General features: G+C 35.6%; 1 protein-coding gene across 2 annotated transcripts in view; it reads left to right on the top strand.

Moving 5' to 3' along the window:
• Positions 1-12,127: 12,127 nt before the first annotated feature.
• The window catches only part of LOC136025303 (calcitonin gene-related peptide type 1 receptor-like), a 264,444-nt gene continuing 257,015 nt past the window's right edge, over positions 12,128-19,556 (top strand). For both annotated transcript variants that reach the window (XM_065701203.1, XM_065701204.1), the window contains exon 1: positions 12,128-12,222. The gene's annotated coding sequence lies outside the window, so the exon portion shown is untranslated. The remainder of the gene's footprint in view (positions 12,223-19,556) is intronic.

Below are 19,556 nucleotides of genomic sequence, written 5' to 3'. Positions count from 1 at the left end.
CGTGCGTAATCTGGATTTTTTCAATTCTAAGTGGCGCATAGGCAGCATCCTGGGGGAGTGGAGGATTCGACGATTGGTAAACCAAAGTAATACTCTCAGATGGTTTCACGACTGAATCGCCCAGAAGGATTTTTCTTCGGAGTTCTCCGTGTTGAAAAACAAGACGGTAGATTTTCACAAATTAAGCAAAAAACCTACGTTATCGTATTCCCTATTCAACAAATCAGAATTCTTCGATGGTCGATCAGTAAACCTGTTCAAATAAACAACTAGTCAACATACGTCATCAACAAAACATCAATTCCTTTTGAAACACAAGACGTACCTTCTCGGGCTTGCGCCGGCAGAACAGTTTTACTGTACAAACTCGATGACACAACCGAACCTTGCTTAACTCCTTTATGGACAGGTACAACAGTGTATTCGACTGAATTTGAGAGTATTTCGATTTTTGCTCTGTGATTATTGTACATATAATATAGTACTTTGACAAGAAACAAATTTAGCCCTTGTTTAACCGTCTTTAGAAGGATCTGCGCATAAGCTGACGAGTCAAAAACCCCGGCTCACACCAAAAAAGCCAATAACTAGTAGATCACCCATTTGCCTCATAATCAAAAAAATAGCAACAGAGCCCTACCGTAAAACCAAACTGGTGGATTGGCATTTGGCAACAGTGTCTAACATTTGACAATATAAGCATTTCTAGAAGCTTGAATAAAACCGGTGACACTGTAATTGGGCGATACGAGGAGCTTATGTTAGCTGGCCTCCCGTTTCTCAGGATGGGCGTAACTTGCCCTGTACAGAAAACATCGAGTACAAAACCGAGTATGAATATGCTTTCGTACGATAATGTTAACATTTCATAAAAAAGACGAGTGTCCTTCACAAGGTGGAGCCAATACAAACCTTCAGCTCCGCACGATTTTTCTTTGTCAGCCTAAAGGCATTTTTATTTAAATCCGAAACAGATACAATTTAGTCCGGAAATATCGAGTTTGATAGCACAGATTCAAGTTGTTCAGTATATGGTCTAGCTAAACTGGGATTCAGGGCATTAAATTCACTCGTAAAGTAAGTTCGCCAGTCATTTGGATCACTAGATATGGACTTTTAGGTGTGTTTGGGTGATCTTTCATGCGGTGTTTTCATAAACGACTTGAGCCATTAACTATTCTCTCTGTATAGTCATTTTTTACACTCGCGCTATGCTGCTTGATGGCTCTCTCAAATTTACGCAGGGACAATTCAACCCATTGAATTTAGGGCGACCACTTTCCTTCCAAACTTAAAATTGGAACTTAGCATCCTGAGTTGCTTTCACTAGCTCTTGATTCTTTGAGGACTCTGGGATTTCAGTACCTTTACGAATTTTCCTAACGAGAATAGCAGCCTTTTTACCGGTTACTAGTGCGTGGATAAATTCAGTGCAGAAGATATTAACCTGTATTTTAGTTTCATGGATATTCCTTTGCACGTTGGCTTGTAGTAGACTAAATGACACGCTGAGCTTTTAAAGCGTAGTGTCAAGCACTGTTCGACAAAGCGGGAAGTCTGCCTTTGACCTATCTTTTATTCATGCCACTGTGAAGTACTTTTGGCCTTTGGGATACACACATTAGCACATTTTTCAATTTGGGTGTGGTCAGCATAGTGACTTCCTATTAGCACACACACTGTGCCACTCACGTTTGGTGTGCATGTGACATAGTCTATATTTCAGACTTAACCACTAGTATATACAAACGTGAAATCTTTGTCTTTTGGGAGCACAAGATACCGACTTCCAAATGCACTTAGGAGCAGGGACCAAAGAGACGAGTCATCTACTAGATTACAGTTGTAGTCTCCGACTCTAACACATTTTAATTTGGACAACATAGTAGTCCTGACGCACTTTGCAAGAGCTCGCTCTGCCTTCGAGAATCACTTATTCGATTCTTCGTCACAGTAGTTTTTAAGAAGGAATACACATTGACAATCACAAGGTTCCCAACCCTAATTGACACAAAGTTCTCAGCTGCATGATGACTCTCGGAATCAACGGCACAACTACATACGGACCGCTAGTCCATCAGAAGGCCACCTGCGTTGACAAGACTTGGCTGGTACATAATAAAATGTATGATTGTCTGAAAAATTGAGTAGGCTGAGGCTATCATTTGTCAGCAAGTGTTCTTAAATGAACTGAATATCGCTACCCCGACATAGTTCTTCAGTTATGGGGATTCTGTGAGACACACCTCCATTCCTATTCCAAGACATAGTCCTTGTATTCTGTTCATTCATCGTAGCATTATTGTTGTCGAATTTGCTTTTTCATCTTAGGGCATTGGAATGACTGACATGTATATTTTGTCGATTTATATACTACACATCTAAATAGTTTCGTTTATGGGGTACTAGTATTCGACGTATGGCCTTGGACACCGCAAAGTGGACAAGTCTGGGGAGCGGAACACGCCACTGAAATGTGACCAAATTTCTGGCATTTATACCATTTTTTTAGGAGGTACACAATCTTTTTAATCGGAAAATATCCAGTCTAGTTTTGGTGGGCTTTTCTCAGCCAGACCTAGCTGATGACGTGAGAAAAAAATACAACTCATATGTTCGACTACCACTAGACTGCTTTGCCCTTTCGCAACCTGAAACGCAGGCTTTTACCGTTTCGGCATCATATGTGGTTAGAATGTTTTTTATCACGCCAATAAGAACTGGAGATTTCACCTTTGCCTCTACACTTTTAATGTCTGGTTGATAGAATAAGCAATGCTGTCTGTCTTGTCCTTTTTTCTTAACAACAAGCCGCCATTCAAGTCGGTTTCTTTACAATTCAACATAATTGACCGATTGGTCTTCTCCCCACATGATCGAAAAAATTGGTTTTTGTTCTTTTGGCGTGTTAATGGGTTGCGGATTCTTCAGAACTACGAAATAGGGTAGTGAACAATGTCCATCTTGGGTTGGAGTAGGCTGGCTTTTGTCACTTATAGGATTGCCGGGTGGCCATGGGAGTAGAACTTTGCTGTAACGGTTGAGAAAACCCAAGAACTGCTGTCGCATTTCATTCACCGACGATATAACACATGCGCCTATTTCTGCTTTACTGCCCGGTACTTCTTGGGAATCAAATATAATGGGGAGATCCTTTCTTCAGCGCATCGTGCAAGTAGCTTGGCAATATCCACTAAATTATCCTCATCTTGCGAGCATTTTGTAAATCGATCACCCGTTTTGGCATCCTTAATTAAAAATTCGGTTGCCTTTAAAATCGAGTTTCTAACAAAAAATTCCAGAGTTCGTTTTTAAAACACTTCCTTCTTTATTCCGACAGCCATTGATCGCGATATATAGTTCAGTACGGCATTTAGCATTATTTCTCTCTCATGCTTGAAACTGGTTTCACACTTTTACACAGGGATGAATTCGATTAACTCAATGAATGCCAGAATACCAGTGGATATAGGATGTACCCCAATATACAAGGGAAGCGCCAGTCCGTTTACCTAATCCCTACAGTTTAAGGGAGAAATGGATTTCAGTTGATGAGAAATGGATGTGCTGCTCAAATGAGGCACAAGAAAAGAGTTCGGGCCTCATGCTTTTGCTCAATTTGGATTCAAAGGGCTTTGAAGATTCTCAAATTTAGATCTTAAATTTTGGAGAAAACTAGGAACTACACTTCTAAAAATTAGGCCAGTGTAAAAGAGATCAAGAAGCGAAAATTAATTCAAAACATTCTTTATAATCATTTCTTTAAGATTTCTTGTTAGAAACACATTTTAGGACTTAATTTTTAATGATTATGACAATAAATGATTGGTCAAGTTGATTCACCTGACGGTAGACAAAACGGTGTATATTTTTGTATCAGTCATTCATGAGTAGATGGATTAATGCATGTTTTAGTTTTGGCTCTCCGCACCTGAATAATTAAAACAAACTTTTTATATTCATTTTTTATTGGCTAAACAGCTTTCTCATAGTTTTAATCGGACTTTTTTGAGAAAAAAGGAGTGGGGGAGGAGGCCTAGTTGCCCTCCAATTTTTTGGTTACTTAAAAAGGCAACTAGAACTGTAATGTTTACGAACGTTTTTATTAGTAAAAAATATATGTAACTACGAATTACGTAACGAACTTCCATATTCGTATGTTTTTATTACGTATATGAGGGGGTTCGCCCCCTCTTCAATATATCACTCTTTACACTAAAACTTAAATTTTGTCCCAATTCCTTAAGAATGGCCCCTAAAGCACAAAGGCCGTAGAATAAATAGTAAAAATTACTAAAAATACTTTAGCATAAAGAGCGAGGTATTAGGAGGAGCTGAGCCCCTCATATGCGTAACAATTTCTGTTCATTTAAGTTTTAATGCTGCTCCTTACTTTCAGTTGTAAAAACTTTTTCATATTTATTTTTTCATTGTTTTTTTAATAATGCAAGATAATCCTGCAATAAATAATGCTAAAAATTCATGGAAATTCTCTTCCCCCATGATAAATTACTCCATGGAAAGATATTACCACGTAACCCCCTTCCCTCAACCACCCCCCACCCCTCAACAAAAAAACTGAAAACGTCTGTACACTTCCCAATAACCATTACTATATGTAAACACTGGTCAAAGTTTGTAACTTGAGGCCCTTTCCACTTGGACTGTGGGGGAGTAAGTCGTCCCCAAAGACATAATTATTCGGTTTTTTGACTAAGTTGAATAAAACGGCTCTCTCAGAATTTTGATCCATTGATTTTGGGAAAAAATGAGCGTGGGAGGGGGCCTAGGTGCCCTCCAAGTTTATTGTTCACTTAAAAAGGGCACTGGAACTTTCAATTTCAGATAAAATGAGCCCTCTCGCGACATTTTAGGACAGCTGGGTCGATGCGATCACCTCTGAGAAAAAAAAACACGCACCTGTGATCGATCTTCTGGCCAAAAATTAGAAATTACATACTTTTGTAGATAGGAGCTTGTCTACAGTAGGGTTCACTTATATGCTGAATGCGATGGTATGATTTTCGTCAAGATTCTCTTTCTTTCTTTGGGCTGTTTCCCCCTATTTTCCAAAATAAGGCAAATTTTCTCAGGCTCGTAACTTTTGATGGTAAATACTAAATTCAATGAAACTTATATATTTAAAATCAGCATAAAAATCTGATTCTTTTGATGTATCTAATAGCGTCAAAATTCCGTTTTTTAGAGTTTTGTTAACTATTGAGCCGGGTCGCTCCTTATTACAGTTCGTTACCACGAACTATTTGATATTCAAACCTCGTAATGCATCATAAGGGTTTAACGTATATTTTTTCTGATTCATCTGAAAGTCATAAAAGTAATAATGAAAGTTTTTTTTTTAAGGTCATAAAAGTAAGGTTAAGGGGCGCACCCTTCGTACTATGGCCGTTTCACCATTTCTGGATTTATCAAACAGTTCGTACTAACGGACCGTTAAGGAGAGACGCGGCTCAATAGTAACCAAATTCTTAAAAAAAAGAATTTTGATACTAATATATATATCAAAGCCTCAAATATATAAGTTTCATCTAGTTAAATCATTCCCATCAAAAGTTACAAGCCTGAGAATATTTGACTTATTTTGAAAAAAGGAAGAAACACCCTTGAAAGTCATAGAATCTCAATGAAAATCACACCATCAGATTTAGTGTATCAGATATTGCTACTGTAGAGGTTTCAAGCTCCTATCTGCAAGATATGAATTCTGCAAGATGTGGAATTCTGTATTTTTTGTCAGGAGAAAGATCACGGGGTATGTTTCTCATTTTCCAGGGTGATCGTATCGAACAAGTGATCCTAAAACATTGGAAGACGACTCATTTGGACGGAAATAAATAGTTCTACCGCTTTTTTAAGTAACAAAAAATACTGGAGAACAACTAGCCCTCCTGCCCCGCCCATTTTCATCAAAATCATCCGATCATAATTTTGATATAAAATACCCCCCTCAGCTCCTGGGGATACATCTTAATTTATAAAACTTGGCCTTTGTTTACGTATAGTACTTGTTATTGGGAAGCATCAGATATTCTTCGGAAGGGGGGGGGGGGGGTTTCGGCTTGAGGTTGGTTTCCATGGTAATAATTTTCCTTGTGGAAAAAGCTTGATTTCTTGCCCTAATTTAGTAAGAACGACTCCTAACACACAAGTTTCGATTCATTAAAATATGAAGTTTTTTAAAAGTGCTAGAAGCCTTTCCGTGAAGAGCAAGGTATTGAGGAGGGGGCAACCCCTTCATATACAAATGATTTCTGTTCGTTTTGAGTTTTAATGTTGCTCCTCACTTTCAGCTGAAAAGATTTTTTATAGTTTAATGTGAACTGTACCTATCAGATCAATAGATCAAAGGTGTCCAGAGAAGACTGGATTTGTATCATAATCATTACACCCTGTCTCTCCTTTGTCTCAAAAAAAAAAAAAAAAAAAAAAAAAAAAAAAAAAAAAAAAAAAAAAACAGGAACAAGGAACAGGAAAGAGGAAATGTCTTCCATCTTGTTTTTGCCTTAGTTTCATTGCATCTTCTTTTCAGGTTAATTTTCCAGATGGAAGGAAAACCAGCCTTTCCTGAAGTATATAAATATTTTACAAAGGTGTCAGCTTTTAGCCTAAGAGGCCTAAGAAATTGAAGTTATCACATTTTTCTGAAATATGTTTAATGTTTTTTGCAAATCAATGATTATTTATATGGTTTTTATTGTTTATTTTAATTATTAGAAAGGGAGATTGAATCTCTAGTACCAGAAGTAAGAAGTAAGCAATGGCTCCTCCAGAGCCATTGCTGGCGCATAGGGCGTCGAATCGACGTTTCAGTTGCTGGGTGTTTTTTTACGGGGACAAGTAGCAAGCTTGTCGCCCAGCCTTGCTGCGGCGGGGATCAAACCCTGGGTCCCATATTCCCAAGGAAGAACATTAATCCATTGTGCTACAACAGGTTAGTAAGATTATAAACCTAAGAATTTATGCAACACTAGTATAGGGCACTCAGTGAAAGTAATTGAAAATCCTACAGCACGCCTAGAAAATTGAACATCGGTAGTGAGGAAAATCTAATGAAAAAACTGGAAATCTAACAAACAAGATGAAAATCCAATAAGGATATTAAAATGCAACATGTTTTTTTTCTACATTTCTATCCGCTTGGTTCTTTAATCTCCAATGTTTAATCAGGTTTTGTAAAATCAAACTTTAGGTTTCTTTTATCTTGTTTATTAGTGCTACTACTTACGTCTTAGCTCAGAATTATACAATTCAAGCCCCTCCCCAAAAAGATGCAATTCTCAGAAGATAGGTAGCCAGGTAAGTTATCTTGTATAACATTATTTTTTGCTTTGGCATCATTTGTATGCGAAATGAACATTTGCAATCACGGTACTATCCACAAGCCTTGAACCCCACAAGCGTCCCACAAGCCTTGAATAGCAAACTCTACTCATCGAACTTCAGGTATTTCTTCACTAGAACTAAAACAAAATTTTTAAATTTTATCAACTTTGAGGAGAGCAGGCAAGCCGTTTTCCTCCAATTACTCTTCAACATCCCCTCAACCTACCCTGAAAGTTTCAAGTTAATGCATCAAGACGTTTCTTAATTATTTCTGATTTCCTCTTTTGACAACCAACAAGCATAATGAGTGTTTTCTTTGTGTTCAGTATTCCTCTCAACATTTCCTTAAAGTTCTATTTTAATACCCTAAGCTTTTTGGAGACCCAGGATCAAACACTTATCCACATCAGAAACGAAAATATAACAGTTCAAAATCATCATCAGTTTTACTGCTGATGATGAACACTGTATATGTGTTCGAAATATCCAGTTAAATTTTTTTTATCTGTGCACTGTCGATTAAAAGGCTTCATCCCTATTTTGAACCGTTATATTTTGTCATGGAAAGGCAGTGTGATCTTCGAAGTTATCCAAATCAGGAACCTTATATGTTAACAATGGACAACTTGCACAACTTACAGCCCTTTCTCTGGGGGCTGCGGGGATCATGTTTACCCTTGAGGCATGTTTGTTTTGACTTTTGGCCTATTTTGAACAAAGTGGCTATCTCAAAATTTTAATCCTATGCATTTGGAAAAAAAAGGCATGGGAAGGGGCTAGAAATTTTGATCAAATATCGAATGGCCCCCTCCGAAGTTTATACAAACACCCCTTCCATGAGAAGTGCCTCTGACCAAAAAAAAAAATATATCTTTGGCTCTTTACTAAAGGTCACGCTAGAGCGTTGGCTTTGATTTAATCCATGAGTCAACGACTGGTAATTTACATTGTATCATATAATTACCTAAGGGGCTAGAAATTTTGATCAAATATCGAATGGCCCCCTCCGAAGTTTATACAAACACCCCTTCCATGAGAAGTGCCTCTGACCAAAAAAAAACAACATATATCTTTGGCAATTTACATTGTATCATATAATTACCTGAGGTAATTATATTGCCTCAGGAAATATGGAGATTGTGAATCCTCAGTAGAATAACAGCCTTTCAACGATTTCCAGCAAAATGTCTGTCTCAAAACTTATATACAATGCCAAGGAATAAGGAAAGGAACTGGCTGCCTTCAATTGCTTTTAATACTTAACAAAGGAACTAGAAATTCCAATTGATAGTCGAATGAGCGCCATGCGAAGCTTTTACGACCAGAGACAGATCTAAGAGGAGGCAAAGAGGGGCAGTTTTCCCCAAACTTGAGCATAATCCACATAGAGACATTTTAAAGGACATTGGACATTGTCTTTCATAACAAGACATTGTAAAGACATCTGCTTCGTGAAAAGCACGTAAAATTAAATTTCAATCTATATGATAATATTAACCGTGTATAATCTACATTGTATGTCTAATGTCTCACCAATGAAATGTTGTTTCGTGGAACATTAGAGTTTTTCTTGACCTTTATATTACATATTATAATATACATAAAAATACATATTAACGATAATAAAACAACTAAATAAATGTACAATAACTAAATGTATTCTTTAGAGAAATAAATATCCATAATCTGATATCTAGAAGAGGTTTGTTGACTGGTGGGTGTCAAATGCCATTATTGCCCCGGTTGCTGACAGATCTTTCATACAAAGTGGATGGAAAAAAGAAAGAACAACAATACATCGAAAGCTTACAGCTCTTTACTATAGGCAATGCTAAACTGTTGCCTCGTTTTTCACTTTTTTGATTTTATTTTATTTTTTCTCAAGGACGCATCCAGGATTTTTGTTCAAGGGAGGCTGTTTTCAGTTAGGGGGTTTAATCTTTCCAAAGTGCAGCTAAAATTTTGTAATAGTCTTTTTTGTTAATTTCTCATGAGGCGGACAAAAATTTCGGTCATGAGGTAGACATGGTAACCCCACCCCTCTGTTTCTCTTTTGCTCGTTTTGTTTTACCTTCTATCTTTTTTTTACCTTTCTTAAATGCTAAATTATTATCCCTAGCATACGCTGCTGCATATATTGAATGTTAATTAATGGAAATCAGGGTCGCGAGAAACAATCACGTTCAGTTTTCACTAAGCGGTGCTATGACTAGCATCATCACCATTTTAATGCCCATTTATTGCTACTATTTTTTCATGGTTTTCTCTATTAGATTTTTGAATTTCTCTTTTTCTTTCGTTTGTTCGTTCTTTTTTTTTATCGTTTCGTAAAATTAAAGTTTTTATCCAAGATATACTCTATTATATTTTTAATGGTAATTTATGTAAGTCACAATCTAAGAATAAAAACTAATATCGATCATTAATAGTCTGCACCATTATTTTCACCAACATGGGAAGGTGTTAATAATTTTTTTTTTCGATTGCTCCTTTCTTATCGGGGTCTCCTTAGCCCAAGGCCTCAAGAATATAATTTTCGTGCAGATCAAAAAATATTTTTTTGGCCTCTTCAGGGCCAAGTTTCACGGGGAGAGGGACCGTGCCCCAGAGCTACTTTTTTACAATTGAAGTTTCTCTTATCCCAAAGGGTTATGGAAGTAAACCTCAAAAGATCAGAGACAAACAGTTTTCACTCATTTACAGATGCCTAACACCCCTCCCTCTCACTAAAAAGTGTCAGATTCTTATCATCCTCAGGAAAAGATTCCTGAGAATTCAGAGTTTATAACATTCCAAACAGCTAACAAGCCCTCTTATTTGTTATAAAACCCAAGTTTTTAAAACGCATCCGACCAAAAATTTGATCGGATGCCTTGGCGGCTTATGGGAAGATGGGAAGAAAAATGAACAAGGGAGGAAACTGGTTGCTTTTAATCATATTTGACAATTGGAAAGGGAACTTAAGCATTTGAATTACAGTAATAAGTCCCTTCTGGAGTTTCTTATGATAACCCCTTTCATACAAAATAGACATGAATAATAATACAAAAAAAACACATTGAAGGCTATGCTCTCTACTAGAGGCAATTCTGAATTGTTGTCTCTGATTTACTTTTCTTGTTTTTCTAAATTTCTTCTACTAGTTTTTTAAGCTTTTCTTTTGTTGCCTATATTCCTTCTTCTATCTTTTCACCTTTTTTCAGTGCTAAAAATTATCCATACCCCATAGCATAATTAAACATAACTTAAACTTTTTCGCATGCAAACCATTGGTCTGCGTTACACTGTTGCCGATCTTTTTATTCAATGCCTTCGGCAGGGAGTACAATAGGTAGTTCGGGGTAAATCATTACCGAACATAAGCTCAAATATAGCATACGCCATTGTGTATATTTGATGTAAATCCATGCAAATCGAAGTCGCCAGGACCAATTATGTTCAGATTTTCTGTTGAAGCCATTTATTGCTACCAATTATTGGAGGTTTCCTCTATTGGATCTTCGAGTTTCTCTTTTTTATTCCTTTTGTTTCTTCCTTTTTTATTTTTTACCTTATTGTAAATTATAAAGTTTTTATCCATAACAATGTTATGTTATTTATGTAAATCATAATTTATAGTGTAAAAACAATTATTACCAATTTTTGCTACTGTGCATGATTACTGTAACCAACATTAACGAGTTATTAATTGTTTCTTATTATTTATTAATCCCTTCTACTTGTTTTTCCAGCTTATTTCCTATTTCTTTATTACTTCTTATTATTTTTGCAAACATTGTTAATGCTAAAATTAGAAATACTATTGTATACATTTAATGGTAATTTAGAAAAATAACATCAACAGGAACTGTTACTGTATTTTTTTCTAGTTATATTCTCACTATTGTCTATATAATGGTAATTTATGTAAGTCAAAAGTACTTCAATCTTTGCTAGATTTGCGTATGATTACCATTACCACCATTAACGAGTTATTTATTAGTTGTATTGTTTTCTGGTTCTCTTCAAATTGTTTTTAAGCCTCTTTTTTCTTTCTTTTGTCCCTTATCCTATTCTTTTCACCTTCCTTTATGGTTAAATTGCTATCCATAACGTAAGGTCTTTTATATATTTAATGGTAATTTATGGATATCATAATCGCAAAAAGACGGTTATCATCAATCTTTAAAAGATGTGTGTATGAATACTATCTCCACATTTTTGAATTATTTCTAGTTTTTCCTCGCTCTCTTTTACGAGTTTGTCAAGATTCTCTTTTCTTCCTTTTGCTCTTTCTTCTTTCTTGTTCATCTTTTTTTAATTCTAAAATTTTTACCCATAACGCATGCATTTGCATAAATTTAGTGGTAATTTGTGTAAATCACAATCGCCAGGTACGATTTTTATGAACCTTTACAAGGTGTATACATGATTACTATAGCCACCATTAATGATTTTTCTCTTTATTTTCTGGATCCCTTCTACTATTTTATCAAGTTTCTCTCTTCTTTCCTTTGTTTCTTCTTTTTTCTTTTTTATCTTTCTTTAATACTAAAATTATTATCAGTATTGTACGCCATTGTCTATATTTCATGGTAATTTATGTAAATCACAATCGCCAGGTACAATTATTATCAATCTTTACAAGGTGTGCGTATGATTACTATCAGCACCATTAACGAGTTATTTATTGTTATTATTATATATAACTATCACTAAGACTTATCTTGTATATGGTTGCACCCAAGTACTTCTCGATTAATCATGCGTGAGTAAAATAATGCTTTAACTTATTTCACTCCACGGAAGATTGTATTAGTCTAGATCTAGGCTAGTCTAAGGAAACAGTTTCTTATATTCATAGTTTAATATAAGGATATAAATGTTGATCTGAAATAGGTAAGTTGAATACAAGAAAGTTATAAAAGTTCAAGGGAAGAACTTATCGAATATTGTTAAATATCGAAATTTGAAAACAAAACAAGTTATTAATCTGGTCAAATATATAAATATCACGATTTTAATTTCCAGATAAAGTTGTTACATATTCAAACTGGCATGAGATAAAACTTCATTCAGACAGGAGACCCAATCATTTTGGGACATCAATCAGGGGAAAAGAGTCATCATTATTTTACATTAGACCTACTGAATAGATAATTCAACATTAGACGAGAATAGTGGTGTCAGCCACTAAATATTTATTGGAGAAGTGAGGAGGCAAAATTTATCGCTAAGAACTCAAGGGAGGTTGTCATCTTATTATTTTTTTAATGAGAATATCCCAAATAAGATTTATTTTAATGAAAATGCCAGTAAAAGATTTTCTTCAAAATCTAGGGGAAGATTCTTCAAATATGGATTCAGTTCCCCTCTGTTCTCACTCGCCATCAGTTCGCACCCCTAGAGGACCGACAAGATTATGGCTAAAATGGTTACCAGATGATAAAATAACAACAATATACTGAAAATTTGTTAAGGCGTCTTGTTTCAAGACAATATAGCCATTCACGACTATTGGTATCGCTATGTAAAGCGAGATTCAATAAAGGAAGTTTGATTTTCTTCAGTGCAATTAAAGACGCACATTAAAACTTTAAATTAATATAAAATATCCTCATATCCCGGCCTCTCCACTTGTTACGCTTTCTAGTGCTCTACTGAAAGCTTTTTGCAATGCAACAAATGGAGTCACAAGTGTTAGTTTGATCAGTTGTCAATCAGTCAAGTTACAGTAAATGCAGCTAAACGAACTGTTTCATTCTCGAAGAATAGACAGAAAAAATTATATTTTTGTCAAATTGCTCTCTTATGAGTCAAACTGCAATATAACGAGAATAGTAAAGGGGGTAGTAGCCCTGAATAGGGAGATGTTGCACTAATTGGGTAAGGTTTTACTATCATTCTTTACTTACAAAATTCTTTTTATTTTCTTTTTGTTTGCTTTTCAAAGCACAAAACTGTATTATCCAAATATAGAGAGGCGAGGGAGCTAATTGCACACCTTGTTATCTGGAATACATTAAGGAAAGTTTCAAACTTTGCACTTGACCCCCACCCCACATCCACAAAAAATCCACGGAGCTGCTTTTGAACAGTTTGTACGTAACTGTGACATACTGTATGACGAAAGTACTTTTGTATAAACGCTGTACATTAACATTTTTTTCTGTGTTGGGAATTATATATATTTTTATATATTATTATTATATATATTTTTAGGGAACAAGGTGTCACTGCGCTTAGTTGCGTCAATTATCAAAAAATCAGGGGGAGGAGGTGCGAATGTGTTTCTTCAAGTTCTAAGGAAGGGCAATTTTTGTTGTTTTTGTTGATTTTTTCAAGAAATTGAGAGGTTACTTAAATAACGCTACGATAGGATGCAGGAAGAAATTCAACCCTGCACCCCTCCCTCTTGGAATGTCAGCAATTCTAGGCTTATTTTTGATTTTACTTTTTTTTTGTATAGCTTAGCTGCCTTATGTATTTCTTCAAATTTGGGCTTAATTTAAAAAGATAAAGATCAACGTTATGTCAACGAAAATTTCATGTTTTCTTAGATGTGCAACTAGTAATCGGGATTTTACGCATCACAGTGTGGCTTACTAACTAGAGTTAACTTGCAATTAGTCGCGTGCCATAAACCTTTTCTGAGAAAATTGTTTCTCCAATTGTCTCTAACATAAGGTGTGTACACCTTTCATTGAGTAGCTGCTTAGCTCAAACAGAGTAAGTCAACGTTGGCTCACAGGAAAGGTCACAGTGATTCTATGACTGCCGAACACCCAACATTCTTAAAAAAAAACATAACCAGGTTTTAGCGAATTACAATCCCACTGGCACCCTGTATAACATGACGTCAATATCATGTCATCTGAACATTTTTTTTCCTCAGCACCAAAATTAGCAATTACTATCCTTTGACTTCAAATGCCAATTTGGGTACTAAAATTAGCAAGGTGCTATCCGACCCAAAGAGGCCGAACACGGGTACAAAAGAACTAACCTTAGTTTTACCTAACTTCAAGTTTCAATTCGAATGAGTAGAGCCTCGATTGTTTACAAAATTTTATTATTTCCAAGGATTCCTGGAAAAAAAAGAAGAAACAACAAACCAGTAAAGACAGATTATTGACTATCCAGGCTGGGAAAATTTTCATATTTATATTCTCTAGAACAGAGGTTGGAATCTCTGCTTTGAGATTATTACACATGTTTAAATTGACAGTGTAAATTCCTTCAAAATCGCACCCCTATCCTTGGAGTGAGGGAGTGGGTGGCCTTTTTTCTGAAACTAGTCAATTTTTTTACCCTCACGACATGACAAACGGAATATTATTAAATAATTTTACATATTCGGAGTCAGAACAAAGATTAGATTTTAGTATGTAAATATTGTCATAACTTTTATTTTTAGGCTTTGGTGTCTAATCCTACGGGCCATTTTCAGTCTTTATAAGAGCGGGCCTCTCTTTGTTTTATATATTCTTTGTGCTCAGGTGGTTGCTCATGGGGGGTTGCTCAGACGGTTTTCTCAAAATGTTTCAATGAATTATAGATACTAAATATACCTTCGATAACTCATAAGCTATGCTTTAGCGCAAGGAATGGTGTTTATGGCCTCTATGAGGTATGTAACCCTCTCCTAAATAGAATCATTCCAGTTTGTCTTAATTTTTAACGCCCCCTTTAATTTTGTTTGGAAGTCCATACGTTAGTTTGTTTAATTTATATTGTTTTTTAATATCACATGGAGAGATGACATAAATGTAAGGGGACATCCTGCAACCTCCAACCCGGCCCATAGGCCAATATTTAATTTATGCATAAAAACATTTTAAAATTGTGAACAGTCCTTAAAAGAGTGAGTCCGTAAGGTTTTTCTTAAGGTTGCCTTAAATTCTAAAATTGATTTCCCATGTTATGATGCCTTAATTTTTAAAGGACGTTTCATTGGAAAAATATCAGTTCTGGAGGTATTCCCTTCTTTTCCACCTTTTTCAAGAAAAAATTTGATCTTGTATGATTTTATCTAAAAAAAGAAAAATAATTCGGGTCAAAGCAGCAAGCAAAATCATAAGAATTAACAAATAAATGTAGGGGCGGATCTACAGCGAAATCTTTGGGGGGGGGAGGCAATGCACCAAAGGTGACAATAATTGACCAAATTGACAAATTATTCAACAAAAGAATAAAAAACATAAAAAAGGGAAAGAGGGCAAAAGAAAACTCTTGGCGGCGTGGGCCATGCCCCCCCTGGCCCCCCTGAATCCGCCAGTGAATAAATAAATTTATAAAGTTAAACATCCCTATTAACATAAATAGATATATCTCATCAAAATAAATAGAAATACGTGAAAACTGGCCTGCAATACCCTACTATTTTCAGTATACTCCATATCGAATTTGCGGTATCTCCATAGGTGCCTAATAGCATCATGGAAACTTTATTGTTATTCTCGCTGTAATATCTGGTTTGCAGGCTTATTTTATAGATATTATTCCAATTGAAGGAATGCTCAAGGTTAATTCTGTTTTCTATATTGATTAGTTGAACTTCCCAAGAAAAGTTAGATTTGGCCCAAAACTGCCCTTTTAGGCTTTGGGCAACCTCCCCTTAAAGAACTATATTACAAATAAGTAAATTTAAATAGACTTTCGATTTTACACACTTTCTGGAGAGAAACATTTTTTTTTCCAGCATGTAGTGGATAAGTGAACCCAGCTTCGCCCGCACAAGAACTTCTAAGAAAAGGAAAAAGTTGGCTTCTCCTTTACTATATCCCTTCCACTAACTGTACCTTGTGGCGGTGAATAAATAGGAGACATGACAAGCATCGCCACGGGGAAAAATCTAATGTAATGATTCACGGTTATGAAGTGCAAAAAAAAAAAATCGGAAGCTAATACAACAAAAGCATCATTATGAATTTCAAATGTAAATAGTAGAGAAAAGGATCTGCGGTTAGAAGAAAAGTGACAGGAGTGATCTTGTCAAATCGTAAATAAAATCTACAGTTAGAAGATAAGCATGAGTTACAGTCATAACGAGTCCAAGACTAGTCTAGACCTAGTACCGGTCCCCGGCACGGCTACGCGGCATGCTTTTATATTTGGATTTTCCTTGTCGCTTGTCTTATAACTGCAGACAGTGTGAGTCTCTTTTTGATGTCATGAAGTCACCACAGCTCGGTACAACCACCCTTGGAAAAATACGAATTTTTCCCTAAATTTGTGACCTATTTAGATCGTTTTTGCTGCCAGGAACGTCAATGTGCCAGTTTTAAGAAAAAAAAACTATGTATCATATTTTGAAGCCGGCCTCCGCATGACTGCGTGGCAGGCTAGTATATATTGATTCTCATTGTCACTTATACCGCAGACAGTATGAGCCTCTTCTCGATTTCACAGCGTCACCATAAGTTCGATACAATCACCCTTTGAAAAATAAAAATTTTTCCTTAAAGCTGTGACCTTTTTAGATCATTTTAGCGGCCAGAAATTTCAATACGCCAGTTAAGAAAAAAAAAACTATTTAGCCAATTTCGAAGCGGGGCTACGGCACTCGTCATGTATAAGGTTTGTATATATTCTCACTGCCGCTTATCTTCTAGACACGTATTTCTTTGTTCTTCCTGTGGCGTGTCTGTTATCCGCGTATTTCTTTGTTCTTAAATTTCATTTTTACTTCTTTCTATTCCTTGATATTACATGTATTTTAACCACATATTTCTTTGTTCTTCAATTTTGTTTTTTACTTTTTTTAACTCTTGCTACTTCTTATCTTTGAATCAGATTTCTCTTGGTTCTTCACTTTTGTTTTGACTCGTTGTAATTATCTCTGACGCAAGTATTTTGACTGTATATCTTTGTTCTTCATTTTCGTTTATCATTACTTTGGACGTTTTTTTCAAAAATGCCATACTCATAAGTACAACATCAATCATATGATTTTTCTTGTCAATCATGTTTCTTGTGTAATTTTGCCTGCATCATAGACACTAGCAACGGTATAACCACTACTCAGCAAATACGGCATATGTATGCTTTTCGAATGTACCCATAAATACGATTTCACAAACATGAATCTTGTTTTTCAAAATTAAATAAAAAAACAAGTTTTTTTAACTGAAAGTAAGGAGCGACATTAAAACTTAAAACAAACAGAAATTACTTCGTATATGAAAGGGGCTGCTTCCTCATCAACGCCCCGCTCTTTACGCTAAGGTTTGACTCTTTCTCTCAACTCTACTTTTTAAAACAGTAAAAACCTTTAGCGTAAAGAGCGGGGCGTTGATGAGGAAGCAGCCCCTTTCCTATACAAAGTAATTTCTGTTCGTTTTAAGTTTTAACGTCGCTTCTTACTTTCAGTTAAAAAAACTTTTTATTTAATTTCTGAACGTTTTTGAATCCATGCATGTTTTGATTTTGGCTCTCCGCAGATGAATAATTAAAACGAAATTTGTATATTTTATTTTGGCTAAATGGCTTTCTCATAGTTTTGACCGAATGATTTTTAGAAAAAAAGGAGCGGGGGAAGAGGCCTAGTTGCCCTCCGATTTTTTGGTTACTTTAAAAGGCAACTAGAACTTTTAATTTTTTATGAATGTTTTTATTAGTAAAAGATATACGTAACTTGCAAATTAGCTTAGGTAACGAACATTTGTATTCTCATGTTTTAATTACGTATATGAGAGGGTTTACCCCCTCGTCAGTACCTCGCTCTTTACACTAAAGCTTAAATTTTATCCCAATTCCTTAAGAATGACCCCTGAATGACAAAAGCCGTAGAATAAATAGTTGAAATTAATAAAAATACTTTAGCGTAAAGAGCGAGGTATCTGGAGGAGGTGAGCCCCTCATATGCGTAATAATTTCTGTTCGTTTTAAGTTTTAATGCTGCTCCTTACTTTCAGTTGAAAAAACTTTTTCCTATTTATTTTTTCATTGTTTTTTTTAATAATGCTAGAAAATCCTGCGCTTCCTCCATGGAAATTTTCTTCCCCCATGACAAATTCCTCGATGTAAAGTTCCCCCAACATATCCCCCGCTTGTCAACCCCTCTCCCCAACCAAAAAATCCCCCTTAAAACGTCTGTACACTTCCCAATAACCATTACTGCATCTAAGCACTGGTCAAAGTTTGTAACGTGTAGCCCCTCCCACAGGGACTGTGGGGGAGTAGGTCGTCCCCAAAGATACAGTTATAAGGTTTTTTGACTATGAAAATTCTCAAAAAAATCTCAGAATTTTGATCCGGTGACTTTGGGAAAATAATTAGCGTGGGAGGGGGCCTAGGTGCCCTCCAACTTTTTTGGTCACTTAAAAAGGGCACTAGAACTTTTCATTTCCGTTAGAATGAGCCCTCTCGCAACTTTCTAGGACCACTGGGTCTATAAAACCACCCCTGGGGAAAAAGAATACAAAACAAATAAACACGCATACGTGATCTGCCTTCTGGCAAAAAATACAAAATTTCACATTTTTGTATATAGGAGCTTGAAACTTTTGAAATAGGGTTCTCTTATGCGCTGATTCCTATGGTGTGATTTTCGTTAAGGTTCTATGACTTTTAGGGGGTGTTTCTCCTATTTTCTAATATAGGGCAAATTTTCTCAGGATCGTAACTTTTGATGGGTAAGATTAAACTTGATGAAACTTATATATATAACATCAGTATTAAAACGCAATTCTTTTGATGTATCTATTGGTATAAAAATTCCGTTTTTTAGAGTTTTGGTTACTATTGAGCTGGGTCGCTCCTTACTACAGTTCGTTACCACGAACTGTTTGATTAAGGCTCTTAACAAATTTTCTCAAACTTCTGGCCTGTATAGATCGTTTTTTTTCGGCCAGAAAATCCCAGGATACCAATTATACCGAAAAAACAGGAAATATTTTCAAGAAAAAGTTCATGAACTAAACAGTGAGAGGAGTCTTTGAACGATACTTCAACAAACAATAAGAATTTTTATGCTTAAAAATGAAATTTTTGGAGTACCATCTTTCATTTCCACCTGTTCATTCATTCTAATGTTTGTTTGTTTCTCCAACATCTTGTCGATCTTTACGCGTCATTAAATAAAAAAAACAAATTTTTTTAACTGAAAGTAAGGAGCGACATTAAAACTTAAAACGACCAGAAATTACTTCGTATATGAAAGAGGCTGCTTCCTCATCAACGCCCCCCTCTTTACGCTAAAGTTTGACTCTTTCTCTAAATTCTTCTTTTTA

Source organism: Artemia franciscana, chromosome 3, assembly GCF_032884065.1.
Source record: "Artemia franciscana chromosome 3, ASM3288406v1, whole genome shotgun sequence".
NCBI classification, from domain to species: Eukaryota; Metazoa; Arthropoda; class Branchiopoda; order Anostraca; family Artemiidae; genus Artemia; species Artemia franciscana.
Note: the sequence above shows the minus strand (reverse complement) of the source record. Positions and strands in the feature narration are given on the sequence as shown.